This window comes from Psammomys obesus, unplaced genomic scaffold (genome assembly GCF_907164565.1).
Source record: "Psammomys obesus unplaced genomic scaffold, mPsaObe1.curated_primary_1811, whole genome shotgun sequence".
Lineage (NCBI taxonomy): Eukaryota > Metazoa > Chordata > Mammalia > Rodentia > Muridae > Psammomys > Psammomys obesus.
The window spans coordinates 25,032-37,261 of NW_026592439.1; the positions used below are offsets into that span (position 1 = coordinate 25,032).

Below are 12,230 nucleotides of genomic sequence, written 5' to 3' on the forward strand. Positions count from 1 at the left end.
TTGCTCTTCTCGATGCCTATAGGCAGGACTATGGGATCCATCCTCCCAAATCACCTTTAGTTCTGTGATCTCTGTTCAGCAGACAATAGTAAACTATCTAGTTTATTGGGGTTATTTATAGGCGTGCAGGTGAGTGAATTACTGATAGGCACAGTGACTCAAAGGCAGCTATGGTGCTGCAAATCACACCCCAATCTGACTGAGGACTGAGGAGAGCTGCGTTCCCTGGAGCTCTCTGCAGTGACCTATAGGAAGGCAAGTAGGTTGCAGAGACTGCTGTGTCCACAGTAGTCCTTATTGCTTAGACAAGCTTGGAGACAGGGGCCTTGTGAATATTGTAATATTCAGGGGCTTCTTGAGACTTGTTAGATTATCTACTGATTTTTAAGGATAAGAAATAAGCTGTGCAGAGGTGGTACACACTTTTAAACCCAGCACTGGAGAGATAGATGTTGAGGAAATCATTTGTACACGGTGTGAGGGGTGTCTCTGTATATTCAATTATTGATTGCTAAACAGGCAGAGAGCTGAGTACTGTCTGGACTTTGATATTCTAATGGAGCATCACCTCCCTCTTAGTCTGTAAACATTCTTCCTTTCTCCCCTTTTGATTGGCTTAATAATGATCTGATGGCCATCATCTAGTAAGGAGAGGGAAGGTTGGACTCCCGGGCAGAGAGACGGTCTCTGTGAGAAGAATCAGACACAAGAGATTTGCCAGCATGACATGGGAAGGAACAGGTGCAAGGACTGAGTGAGAGAGAGGTAATGGGGCCATGTGGTGAGACATAGGCCAGGATTTGTCAGGTTAGAATAGCTGAGAATCTGCCCAGCTATAGTACCTAAGCTTTCATAAGTATCAATAAGTTTCCATGTCTTATTTTAAGAGCTGGCAAGCCCAGAAAGTCCCACTACGGGCAGGTACAAGTGGATCTCTGGGCTCAAGGCTGGTCATGTCTACAAAGCCATTTCCAGGACAGCCAGGGATAAACCGAAAAAAAAAAAAAAACAACTAAATAAAATATTCGTTAAAATAGACTATGTGCATTTGTGTCTGTGTTGGGGGATGTGTACCTGAGGGCAAGTGCCCATGGAGACGAGGAGGGCGTGTGGAACTGGAATTAGAGAAGGTTGTGAGCCACCTGAAATGGGTGCTAGAAGACTCAGGGGCCCTGCAAGAAGAGAGTGTGTTCTTAACCTCTTTGCCATTTCTTCACTCCTTATTTCCTACATCTTAACATCTGCTATCTATGATGGAAGTGTTACTGTTTGCTACATCCCACGGAACTACCGGGATAATATAGGCCTGCCATCCCAGCACTCAAGAGGCTCGATTGGAAGAATCACGTGAGCTGATGAGTTCAAGATGAACATTGCGAACATAGTAAAAGTCCATCTCAAACAAAACAAAATGCTATTCAGGGCATAGTGACACACCCCTTGAATAACAGCACTAAGAAAACTAAGCCAGAAGAATTGTCTCTAATTAGAGGCCAGCCAGAGCTACATAGCAAAACCTCATCTTTAAAAAAAAGAAAGAAAGAAAACCCGAACAACAACAAAAAGAAAAAGGAAAGAGAAAGCTTGAGAATTAAACAATGGCCCTAATGAATGCAGACATAACTTAGGTGTGGTCTCTAACTCCGGAACACTGAACCATTCAGACTCAGTATGCAGACGGTAGTTCTCATGGTAAGGAGCTGAGGGCTCAGCTGAAGATTGTACAAGGCTGGCTGACTGATTATGTCATGGCTGCAGGGAGACGGGATGTTGCAAACCCAGCCAGATTATTTTAAGCTATCTTTGGTCCACTCCACAGCCATTCAGGTTCACCCCTGCATCTGACCTGACATCCTTTTCACCAAGTCAGATTCTTCACAGAGCGCTAGCTTCCAACACAAACACTAAGAATGGCCTTGGATAACTTGAAAACCCATAGGAGCTGGTCCACTCTGCAGCTCCCTACCAATGTTCACACCAGGATACTTAAAGTATATTTTGGGTGATGATTTATTTTGTTCTGTAATAAAAATTTATGTAACAGCAGGCCTGTAATCCCAGCAGTCGGGGAGGTTGAGGCAGGCGGATCTCTGTGAGTTCAAGGACAGCCTAGTCTACAGAGTGAGTCCAGGACAGATAAGGCTACACAGACAAACCCTGTCTGGGAAAAAAAAGAAAAACAAACAAACAAAAAACCAGAAAGAAAAAAAAAATGTAACAGCTTCCATATTGAAATGTGTTAATTGGGGCAAACTGAATTCCCATTCCCATTCATATTTAGTTCAGAATCAGCCACTTCATACTCCCTTTAAGGAGTAAGTATGCTTTACATCTCAAGCTTCAAAAGGCTCCTCCCTCTCCCATTGACTACTCTTGTGTCATTCAACCTGATTTGTAGCAGGAAGATGCCTCTTTCCCAGCCTTGCTCTGGTGTTGGGAGAAATACGGTCAGGGAATCCTCGGAGTCACTCTGAGTGGCCTCAGCGGGTGCACACGCATACTCCCCCAATAATAACTACACCACCACCAACGACAAGTAAACCGGGGGCTGGCGGCACAGGCTTGTCACCTAAGTCCTGGGAAGTAGAGACAGGAGGGTCAGGAGTTCAAGCCCGTCTCTCACCCACCAATAAATTCAAGGTTAACCCAGCTATGACTTGCAGAGGACTCAGGTTTGGTTCTCAGAAACCAGATGGCAGCTCAGAACTGCTGCAAGTCCAGACCAGGAGTTCGGATTTCCTCTTCAGGCCTCTGCAGGCACTGCGTCCCCATGTGCTCAAAAAAAAAAAAAAAAAAAAAAGCTACTGTAGCTGGATTTAGCTACTTTGTGAGTTCTCCCGTTTCACCCCTTATCACTAGATGGGAGAGAAAGGATAGAGGGGAGAAGGAGAGATAGAGAGCTCTGAAATCTCTGAATCTAATTTCTTTCTTCTTGTTTCATCCTTGAGCACGCCACTAACAAACCTCAACCAGCCCTCCTGAGGGTCACCAACCCCCACTCCGTCTACTGGGGCTCTAGCATTTATACACCCTCTGAAAAGTTCCCAGAATTCCAAACATCACACAGCCACAGAAACCATCTGCAGCTGGCAAAACCATGCCTCTGCAGACAGTCTGAAGCAGGCCCATACCCCCATACCTGAGATTAAAACAAAAACACAAACCATGCGTGATAGCTCGCACCTTTAATCCTAGCACTCAGGAGGCAGAGGCAGGCAGAGCTCTGTGTACAAGGCCAGTCTAGTCTATAAAGCGAGTCCAGGGCAGCCAGGGCTACACAGAAACCCTGTCTCAAAAACAAACAAACAAACAAACAAACAAACAAAACTGAGAACACATTCTTATAATATGTCTGTGTTTTTTTTGAAGAAACTAGAATTCCAGGGTTCTCATTACATACTACTTAAAGTTTAGTAAAAGGAGAGAAGCGGAGGGGTAGCTAGTGGGGAATGCAAGAGGGAAAACATGAAGAGATGGAGCAGCTTCAGTCCAAGTTTTTGAAAACTGGAGACTAGGCAAGATCTCGAGTGTGAAGCCGGCCTTTGCTACATAGTATGAGGCCAATGTAGACCCCTCTGTGAGACCTTACCTCGGAAATCTGAAAAGAGCAGCAGTTGTGACCACAGCTCACACATAAAGCCCTTGTCCAGCCTTCCCAAGCCCCGGGCACAAGCCAGAACACAGCAAAACCCACAAGGAAAGAAGCCAAGCACGAATAAAGCTCAGAACCAGGAACTCGGTGTGTGAAGATGAATTATCAGAGAGCAGTAAGGAAAAAGGACATATGAGGACATAGCTCAAAGGCAGAGAGCTTCTCCAGGTTCGGGAGGGTGGGAGCTGGGGTGTGGAGAGGGGAAGCGAGGTGAACCACTTTAGGAACTCGGCAGTTATTTACCTATGGGAAGGGAGAGAGAAAAGATGCCTGGAAACAGAAAAGTGCTACCTAACAAAACTTGTCAGGAGTGGGATTCGAACCCACGCCTCCAGGGGAGACTGCGACCTGAACGCAGCGCCTTAGACCGCTCGGCCATCCTGACTGCGTGGAAGAGTCCTCGGCAGTCCCCTTGGATGGGACAGCACGCCCCGCGTTCCTGCATCCTCAGGTCGACGGGACTCGGCCACAGGTACGTTCAGACGCGATTCGAACCGCGACCCTCGGCACAGAGGAGCAGCGGCTGCACCCTGCGCCCCGCCCGGTGGCCACGAGCCTGCACGGCCCCGGATCTCTGGGCCTCACCCAGCCCGGGGTGGGGGTGGGGGTGGGTCTGGGTCCCGGCGGGAGGGCGCTCTCGCCGCCTCCTCCCCTCCCGAGTTGGGAACCGAGGTCCGACAGCACCCACAGCTGTCCTCGTTAGTATAGTGGTGAGTATCCCCGCCTGTCACGCGGGAGACCGGGGTTCGATTCCCCGACGGGGAGGCGCCTGTTACTATTTTATTTTTTAGCCAGATGGGTGGCCCCGGTGTCCTCCCGCTCGGCCCCAGCCGCCCCGTCGAGGGTCGGAACGGGCGGACCCAGCGGCCCCTGGTGCGCCCCGGTCCCCGTGGCCTCGCGGCCTGGCCTGGCGCCCGCCGTCAGGAGGCGAGAGCGCCCCGGAGGAGAGAGAACGCTGTGGCGTTGGTGGTATAGTGGTGAGCATAGCTGCCTTCCAAGCAGTTGACCCGGGTTCGATTCCCGGCCAACGCAGTGTCCTTTTTTTTCCTCACTTTTACTTGTCCAGCGCGGAGGTTGAAGATGACCCTTCCGGCACTTCTCAGCGCGGCTCGAGGCTGCTAGACGGGCTACAGACGTTGTCAGCTCGTGGCCAGCGGGATGAGGGTCCCCGGGAGCCTGCCCATCCGGGCCTCAATCAGTGATGAACGTCGCATTAGAACTGGGAGTCGCCGGGGAGGCCTCCTGCCCGTCGCTCCCTGGTGGTCTAGTGGTTAGGATTCGGCGCTCTCACCGCCGCGGCCCGGGTTCGATTCCCGGTCAGGGAAGAGTAGCGTGTTTTGGTCCCTTGTTTTATTTCTTTTCAGACAAGTCTTGATGTGTAGCCTAGAGCTCACGATGCCCTGCCCCGGGCCCCGAGGTGTGGGGTTGATCTGGGCTCACCGCACACCCTCAGACCCTTTAGGGACCGGACCGGGTGGGGCTGGTCCCGGGGCCCCGTTCTGCAGCATGGCTTCCCCTCGGTTCTGCTCCCGCGGCCGCCGGGTGCCCGCCGAGCCCCCGTGCGCGAGTCTCCCGCGGCCTCGGAGCAGCGCCCGCTGCGTCCCAAACGCGGATCGACGCGGTGGAATTAGGGAGTCAGCGCCGGGAAACGGAATCGGTGACTTCAAGTACATCGTCCAGGCGCACACATAGCGGCTGGTTTCCGTAGTGTAGTGGTTATCACGTTCGCCTCACACGCGAAAGGTCCCCGGTTCGAAACCGGGCGGAAACACTCGTTTTTTCCTCTTTCTCTTTTCTGAGAACCCACAGAAGGACTTGATCAAACCACACGTCTCCGGGGCCCTAAGAGCGTTACAATGGCGGAGTTACAGTTACAAGAGCGGGAGCAGATTGGTGGCCGTGAGCAGGTCCCCTCAGGGCAGTGACCCTTAGGGTGGAATTTATTTCTGCAGCAGGAGACCCGCAGGTCCGCGTGCTGCCTGCCCTTCAGCTGCCCAGTCGTTTCTTCCAGAAGGCACTGTGGGCACCCAGAGAGCCAGAGACGACTGCCCCGATTATGTTCTCTTTTCATTAAAAAATGTTGTCCATCCCAGCACTGGGGAGACAGAGGCAGGCAGACCTCTGAGTTCGACTGAGTGGGTTTCGGGACAGCCGGGGCTACACGGGGAAACTGTCTCAAAAATACAAATAACAATGTTTATGAAAAAACAGTGTTTTCCGTGGCTAGAGAGAGATGGCAGACAGTAAACGTGAAAACCCACGTTTGGATTCCCAGCATTCACCAAGAAAGCCAGAACTCTCCCGACCGAGAGCTCCAGGATTTTTGCTTCAGCAAGTATCCCTAGTTGCTGTCTGCTGCGTGGCTACTTGTGTGGAATCCTCACCCAGGAGGACAGCCTGTTCAGAGTTTGGTCTGGGAACTTTGTGCACCTCAGCAATGCTTCCCTGGTCCCTTTCTTTTATTTTTAATGCACTTGGGTGTTTTGCCTACAGGCATACCTGGGCCCCGTATGCAGTACAGTGCCTTCAGAGGCCAGAATCCTTCCTCCGAAGCTGGATTAAAGACACCGCAGCTACCAAATGGGTGTTGGGAACAGAACCCTGGAAAGGCAACCCATGCACTTAACATAACACTTTTTTTTTTTTTTTTCATTCACTATGTAGCTTTGGCTGGCCTGGAATTTACTGTACACACCAGGATGGCCTCAAATTCCCAGAAACTTGCTTGCTCCCGCCTCCCTAATGTTGGGCTTAAAGGCATATGCTACTCTACCTGGATACTTTTTATTTTGCTCCATATAGACTTAATAAACTCACTCGTCCAAACCTGAAGGACGACACAGAACACAGGGTCTCACGCTGGAGTCCATCCCGGCCTTGAGCTCAAGGTGACACTCTTGCCTCGGCCACCTGAGATTTTTTTGTTTTGTGTATTTTAAAAAAATAAATAAATAAATTCTTTAAGACAAAGTATGTGATGGCCTGTTCTTTTCTTCCGGGCAAGACTCTCCAGAGCACACAGGGAAAAGCCTGTGTTGGATAAGGTTTAAGTGTGTCCCCCCCACCCCCCAAAGTTTGTGTGCTAGGAGGTTGGTCCTCAGTGTGGCTGTCCGGAGATGGTAGAAGCCCTGAGAAGTAGCCCTGATGGGGCTAGAGAGATGGCTCAGTGGTTAAGAGCTCTGGCTGTTCTTCAGTGGGTCTCAGCACATGGGGAAGCCCATCCCGCCCCCTCGTCTGCCCTCCCTAGCACCAGGCACCCAGCGTGGTGCACAGGCGTACACACGCAGGCGAAACACCCACACACATAAAAATAAACTAAAAAAAAAAAAAACAAAAACAAAAACAAAAGCAGGGCCCAATAAGGAAGTTAATGAGTTCTTGCACATGTGTCCATGCACCTGACACACACATATGAGCTAGAGAAAGGTGCACAGATCATTGGGGGTGCTTTCACCACGAATGTAGCTTTTGAGAGAAAACAGCTTTTTTTTTTTTAAGTCTGATCCCTGAGTTCCACCCCACCCCCACTTCGTGATCACTGGGTTGCTCCACCTCACCTCACCTTTGTCCCCTCCCTCACCATGAGCCCTCCACCTGAGAACTAACTCAGGACAGAGCCTGATGCTGGACCTTAGGCCTAAATAATCTTCGCTTTGTACCTACTACGGCCTTCTCCTGTAGTAACAGACCAGTGTACTAACACGCGTCACTCGGGGGCGCAGACCTCGAGGTGAAGGATTCATTGGAGCTGGTTTATGCAGGTCTGACAGGTTGAGGGCAGATTAGTGGTTGCGAGCGCGGGGTTACAGAGGAAGCCAGCCGGAAGCAGAGGGACGCTGTATAGGTCGCGGTGGCTCCCCAGGCAAGCTTGGGGCTAGCCTGGGTTGCGAAACGGTTCAGAAAGCCTGAGAACGAGCTGCGGACCTGCAAAGCGCTGGGCCATGCCCAGCTTCCGGCGCCTCCTCCCGGACGCACACTGCCACCCTCGGTCAGGCCCGGTCCCACGGTCCCATTAGAGCTTTCCGGGTAGTGAGGCGTGAGTCACCAGCAGCGGGGTTGTGGGCTGAGCTCATTTCTGGACAGTGAGGCCGGATGTGACTCTCGGGGGGTCACACACTTGCTGGAGGAGAGCGGAGCAGAGAAAGGGCAGGTCCAGCCCGCTCCGTGGCCTGGGCTGTGGCCAGGAGAACCCGAAGACCCCGCACGGGAAAGAACCGGGGACTTTCGTTCCAGCTGCGTTCCCTTCACTCCAACCTAATCCTTAATCCTTTTTGGGGGGCGGCAGGGGCTCAAGACAGGGTTTCTCCGCGTAGCCCTATAGACCATGCCTCGAACTCAGAGAGATCCTCCTGTCTGTGCTGTGACTGCTGTGGTGCACACCCCTAAAACCCCTCACCCATCCCTCAGACCCCCACTGCCGCCCCATCCCCACTCCCCACCCCCACCCCCAATCCCTGGCCTGCCTCAACACTTCAGCTGTTCACTTGGTAAGGTTATCTTCCATTAAGGAGATTTCAGAACTTATTAATGAGAACTTGGAGATCATAATCGCTCGGTTTACATTTACTTTGTATCGCACCCATGTGAGGCGCTACCGAGTCCTCGTAATCCCCTTAAGAGATAATCATCACCATAATGTTATACGTCAAGAGTATAGACATGCTTGTGACTCCATTCTATTACGCGATGGACCTAGATCCAAAGCCTGGTCGTTTACACTGATGTCCACAAGTTCCTTTCTGCTTGGAGTATCACTTAAAACAGTGGTCCCCACCCCGGAGGTCCAGATCCCTTTGGAGGTCCAACGACCCTTTTACCGGGGTGACACAGCAGATATTTACAAGAGGATTCATAACAGTAGCAAAATTACAGTTATGAAGTAACAACAAAAATAATGCTATGGCTGGGGGTCACCACAGAAAGAGGAATTGCGCTAAAGGGTCACAGCATTAGGAGGGCTCAGAACCACTGACTTAAAAATCTGTTCTGACAGCACACCTGAAGTCCCAGCACTTGGGAGGCAGAGGCAGGTTGATCAGTAGGAATTCCAGGCCAGCCTGGCCTACACAGCAAGCTCCACTCTTGCCAGGACTAGAGAAACCCTGTTTAAACAGAAAAAAGCGAACAAAAACCACCACCACAAACCAAACCCACATCAGTTTCACAGAGAGGTGAGTGAGGGACTGGGAGGTCATTGTGCCAACAGGATAAAAAATAGGGAAATTATAAGGACATGAGAAAGGAGCCTCTCACGTCAGAGTCAGGCTGGTGTCTCTTGCTGAGAATCAAGAACTGCAGGAGGGCCCAGTGTGGTAGCACATGCCATTGGTCCCAGCGTTCAGGAGGCAGAGGCAGATGTATCTCTGGAAGTTCAAGGCCAGCCTGGTCTATATAATGAGTTCCAGAATGGCCAGAGCCTATGTAACAAAGAAAACCTGTCTCAAAAAACAAAAAAAAAACAAAAAAAAAAACCACAATAAACAAAAGAATTACAAATACGATACAATTAACAACATTTGCTTAAGGCACAAATACAGTGCAATTAGCAGCCTTTACTTAAGGCATTGCAACTCTTCCCATCTGTGAAGAAGCATGTTCCAGGACTCTCGCCAGAGTCCCTGTGAGTAACCCTGATGGTTTCTCTAGACCCGCTCTATAAACGTGTGTTCAACCTTTTGAGATAGAACTTCAGCTACATACGTTTCGTGTTAAGATACTTATCCGTGGCTCTCCCTGGAGGAGCCCACGAGCACACTTACGTAAGTCTTTTCTTTCCCCAGCCTCTCTTTCGACTTAACCTGCATGCTTGAATCTGTTTGAAATGTCCTTCAGGAGCTGGAGAGATGGCAAGCGCCAGGGCCGATCCCCCTGCCCCCGCCTCCTGAGTGCTGGTATTGACAGAGGTGTAGACAATACCATGTTTAATACAGACTCAAGTATAGAAACTGAAAGATAGAGAGGAGCTTAGGAAAAAGGCAGGGCACACCTTACAAACCTGAGCATGGGTACAGACTTCTCAAAAGAGAGAGACCGGACGTTCAACCGTAGTCACTGAATAGCTTCCCGTCATTGCCCTGTGTCATGGCTATTTCTGTCTACTCACTTGAGTAATGCAGCCTGTGTCTCCTCCACAGGAGACACTGACTAAGGAGGAAGTGACACCTATTTTATTAGACAAAGTGACAACGTCTTCCTCTTAGTTCTCTTGGGATGCCCTGAGAACCCACCATCCTGGACACGAGAAGCAAAATGCTCTGATGGTAAAATAACTAAATAAAGTCAGTTTTTTAACATGAGATCTTCTGAGAAGCCATATGTGTGTGCTCCTGCTTAAAACCTCAGCTGAGACACCGCCAACGCCCTGTTTCTTCCTGGCACAGAGTCGGGGTTGGGCAGCCCATTCATAGACGAGGGGTCCCAAGACACTTTGAACAAGAATGCTGGGGACTGAAATAGGGGAAAGGGACAACCCCCCCTTCAAGAGCCCGTTTCCTAGTGAGCTCAAACAATACATGACAACTTTAGCAAATGTTGTTCATTGCCTAAAATGTAATGTCCATTATGACCAGCATCATTTCCAGTCACACAAACGAGCAGCTCAAGATGCTTCCAGTCCCACCCAGTCCCCAGCTTTTGGGGCAGAGATGGGCACCGGTGCTCGGTCAGCTCTCTCCATTTTTATTCAGTATGGAGCTGCAGCCCCTGCGACCCACATTCAGGGTAGGTCTCTTCCCAGTGACATCTGACAACACCTTCACAGAGACCGACAAGTGTGTCTCCGAGGTGGTTTTAAGTCTAGTTAGGTTGACAATGAAGATTCACTACTCCTGACTTTGATACTATGTTCTGACGTGCTATTGTATTCTGCTTTTGTTTGTGTAGTTTTGGAATTGATTTTACGACCTGAAATTCCTGTATGGTACACACACACACACACACACATACACACACACACACACACATCTACAGTCTGACACAGCTCCAGAATGAAGATATAGGAATCCATATACATACTTCATACTTCATAAAATGGACTTGGGGCTTTGGTTTATTTGTCCTGCTTGAGAATACTGAAGAAGTTGAAGAGTCAGGTGTAGTGGCCATACCTGTCATTGCAGTATTTGGAGGCAGAAGCAAGAAGATCAAGTGCATCGTCAGCTACGTACTGAATCTGAGGAGTGCCTAGGCTTCCTGAGAGATGGCTGGCTCAGGTGTGAGCCCGTGCTGAGAAATCACAGGGATCTGAACCCAACGTCCTGCTCCCTCCCGTGTAACAAACTGGGTCTCATGTTCACCTCTGACCCCAGTGCTGAGGTGGTCATAGGTGGGGCTTAATGCGAGAGGACACCAGACACCCTCCTCTGTCCTCTGCAAAAGGCAACTACAAATAATTGGAAAAGCAAATTTTAAAAAAGTGTGTGTGTGTCCATGTGCGCTGCACACGTTCGTGGAGGTCAGAGGACAGTTTACAGAAGTCACTTCTCCTCTCACCTTGTGGGACCCGGGGGTCAGACTCCGCTTGTCAGCCTTGGTGGCAACTGCGTTTTCTCATGCAGCTATTTCCAAAGCAAATTTAAAAGGACGCTGGACATATCTCAGTGACAGAGTGCTGCCTAGAATCTGGGTCCAATCCCTGGCACTTTCAGAATGAATAAATAAAAACTTACAGAATAAAAAATAAGGTCTAACGGAATCCTCTGCGAAACTCTCTAGGCCAGTCGTTTTGAGGAAAGACTCTAGTTTCATCTTCTGATTTTGGTACCAGCAATGGAAACCCAGGCCTTGCTTAAATGCTGGGCAAGGGCTGTGCTGCTCCTATACCTCTACAGGGCCTTTTTTTAATATTTTAAATTCGCTAAGAGGCCTTGAACTTGTGATCTCCCTCCTCTGCCTCTAGAGTAGTCTGGACTGTATGCCTGAACTGCTGGGCACAGCGCAATATTTTAGTATCTGCAATTGTTTTTTCAGTTTTTCTTTTGTTTTTGTTGTTGTTTGAGACAAGGTCTCTCTATAAAGCCGTGGCTATCCTGGAACTCACTATGTAGACCGGACTGGCTTGAACTCATAGAGATCTGCCTACCTCTACCTCCGCATCCGGAGTGCTGGGATTAAAGGTGTGTGCCACCTTGCTCAGCACGTTCTGTAATTTAAAAAAAAAAAAAAAAAGGTAGAAATAGCTTATAGAGAAGAGAAAGGCACTTCCGAGAACGGAGTGAGCTGGAGAGCTCAGCACACCCGGGCACAGAAGCCAGGGTCTGTATTGCTCACATGCTCACTCCCTTGCTCACAGTTGACACACAGACCAGTTTTGTTAAGTACTTGACTTTTTTTTTTCTAATCCATTTAATGTAGGCTTTTCCGTTTTAAAACATTTCATCGCAAACTGAGTGCCACAGCTGTAATCCATTCCCGTTGCTCAGCAGATGGAGGTGGGAGGAGCCGGAATTCGGCCAAGGCTCTGGACACAGAAGTTCAAGGTCAGTCTGGGCTGCAGGAGCCTCTGTGTCAAACATACACTCTTTCTTCTCTGCCTCTTCATTGACTCCAGTTCAGTTTATGCCATCTCCTCTCCTTTTTC

General features: G+C 49.7%; 5 non-coding genes across 5 annotated transcripts; 4 read left to right on the forward strand and 1 right to left on the reverse strand.

Moving 5' to 3' along the window:
* Window positions 1–3,954: 3,954 nt before the first annotated feature.
* On the reverse strand, window positions 3,955–4,037 carry Trnal-cag (transfer RNA leucine (anticodon CAG)). The gene has a single exon. It is a non-coding gene; the product is annotated as a tRNA-Leu (tRNA).
* Window positions 4,038–4,345: 308 nt separating this feature from the next.
* Trnad-guc (transfer RNA aspartic acid (anticodon GUC)) lies at window positions 4,346–4,417 on the forward strand. The gene has a single exon. It is a non-coding gene; the product is annotated as a tRNA-Asp (tRNA).
* A 195-nt stretch (window positions 4,418–4,612) lies between these two features.
* Trnag-ucc (transfer RNA glycine (anticodon UCC)) lies at window positions 4,613–4,684 on the forward strand. The gene has a single exon. It is a non-coding gene; the product is annotated as a tRNA-Gly (tRNA).
* Window positions 4,685–4,905: 221 nt separating this feature from the next.
* Trnae-cuc (transfer RNA glutamic acid (anticodon CUC)) lies at window positions 4,906–4,977 on the forward strand. Its single transcript has one exon. It is a non-coding gene; the product is annotated as a tRNA-Glu (tRNA).
* Window positions 4,978–5,350: 373 nt separating this feature from the next.
* Window positions 5,351–5,423, forward strand: Trnav-cac (transfer RNA valine (anticodon CAC)). Its single transcript has one exon. It is a non-coding gene; the product is annotated as a tRNA-Val (tRNA).
* Window positions 5,424–12,230: the final 6,807 nt, after the last annotated feature.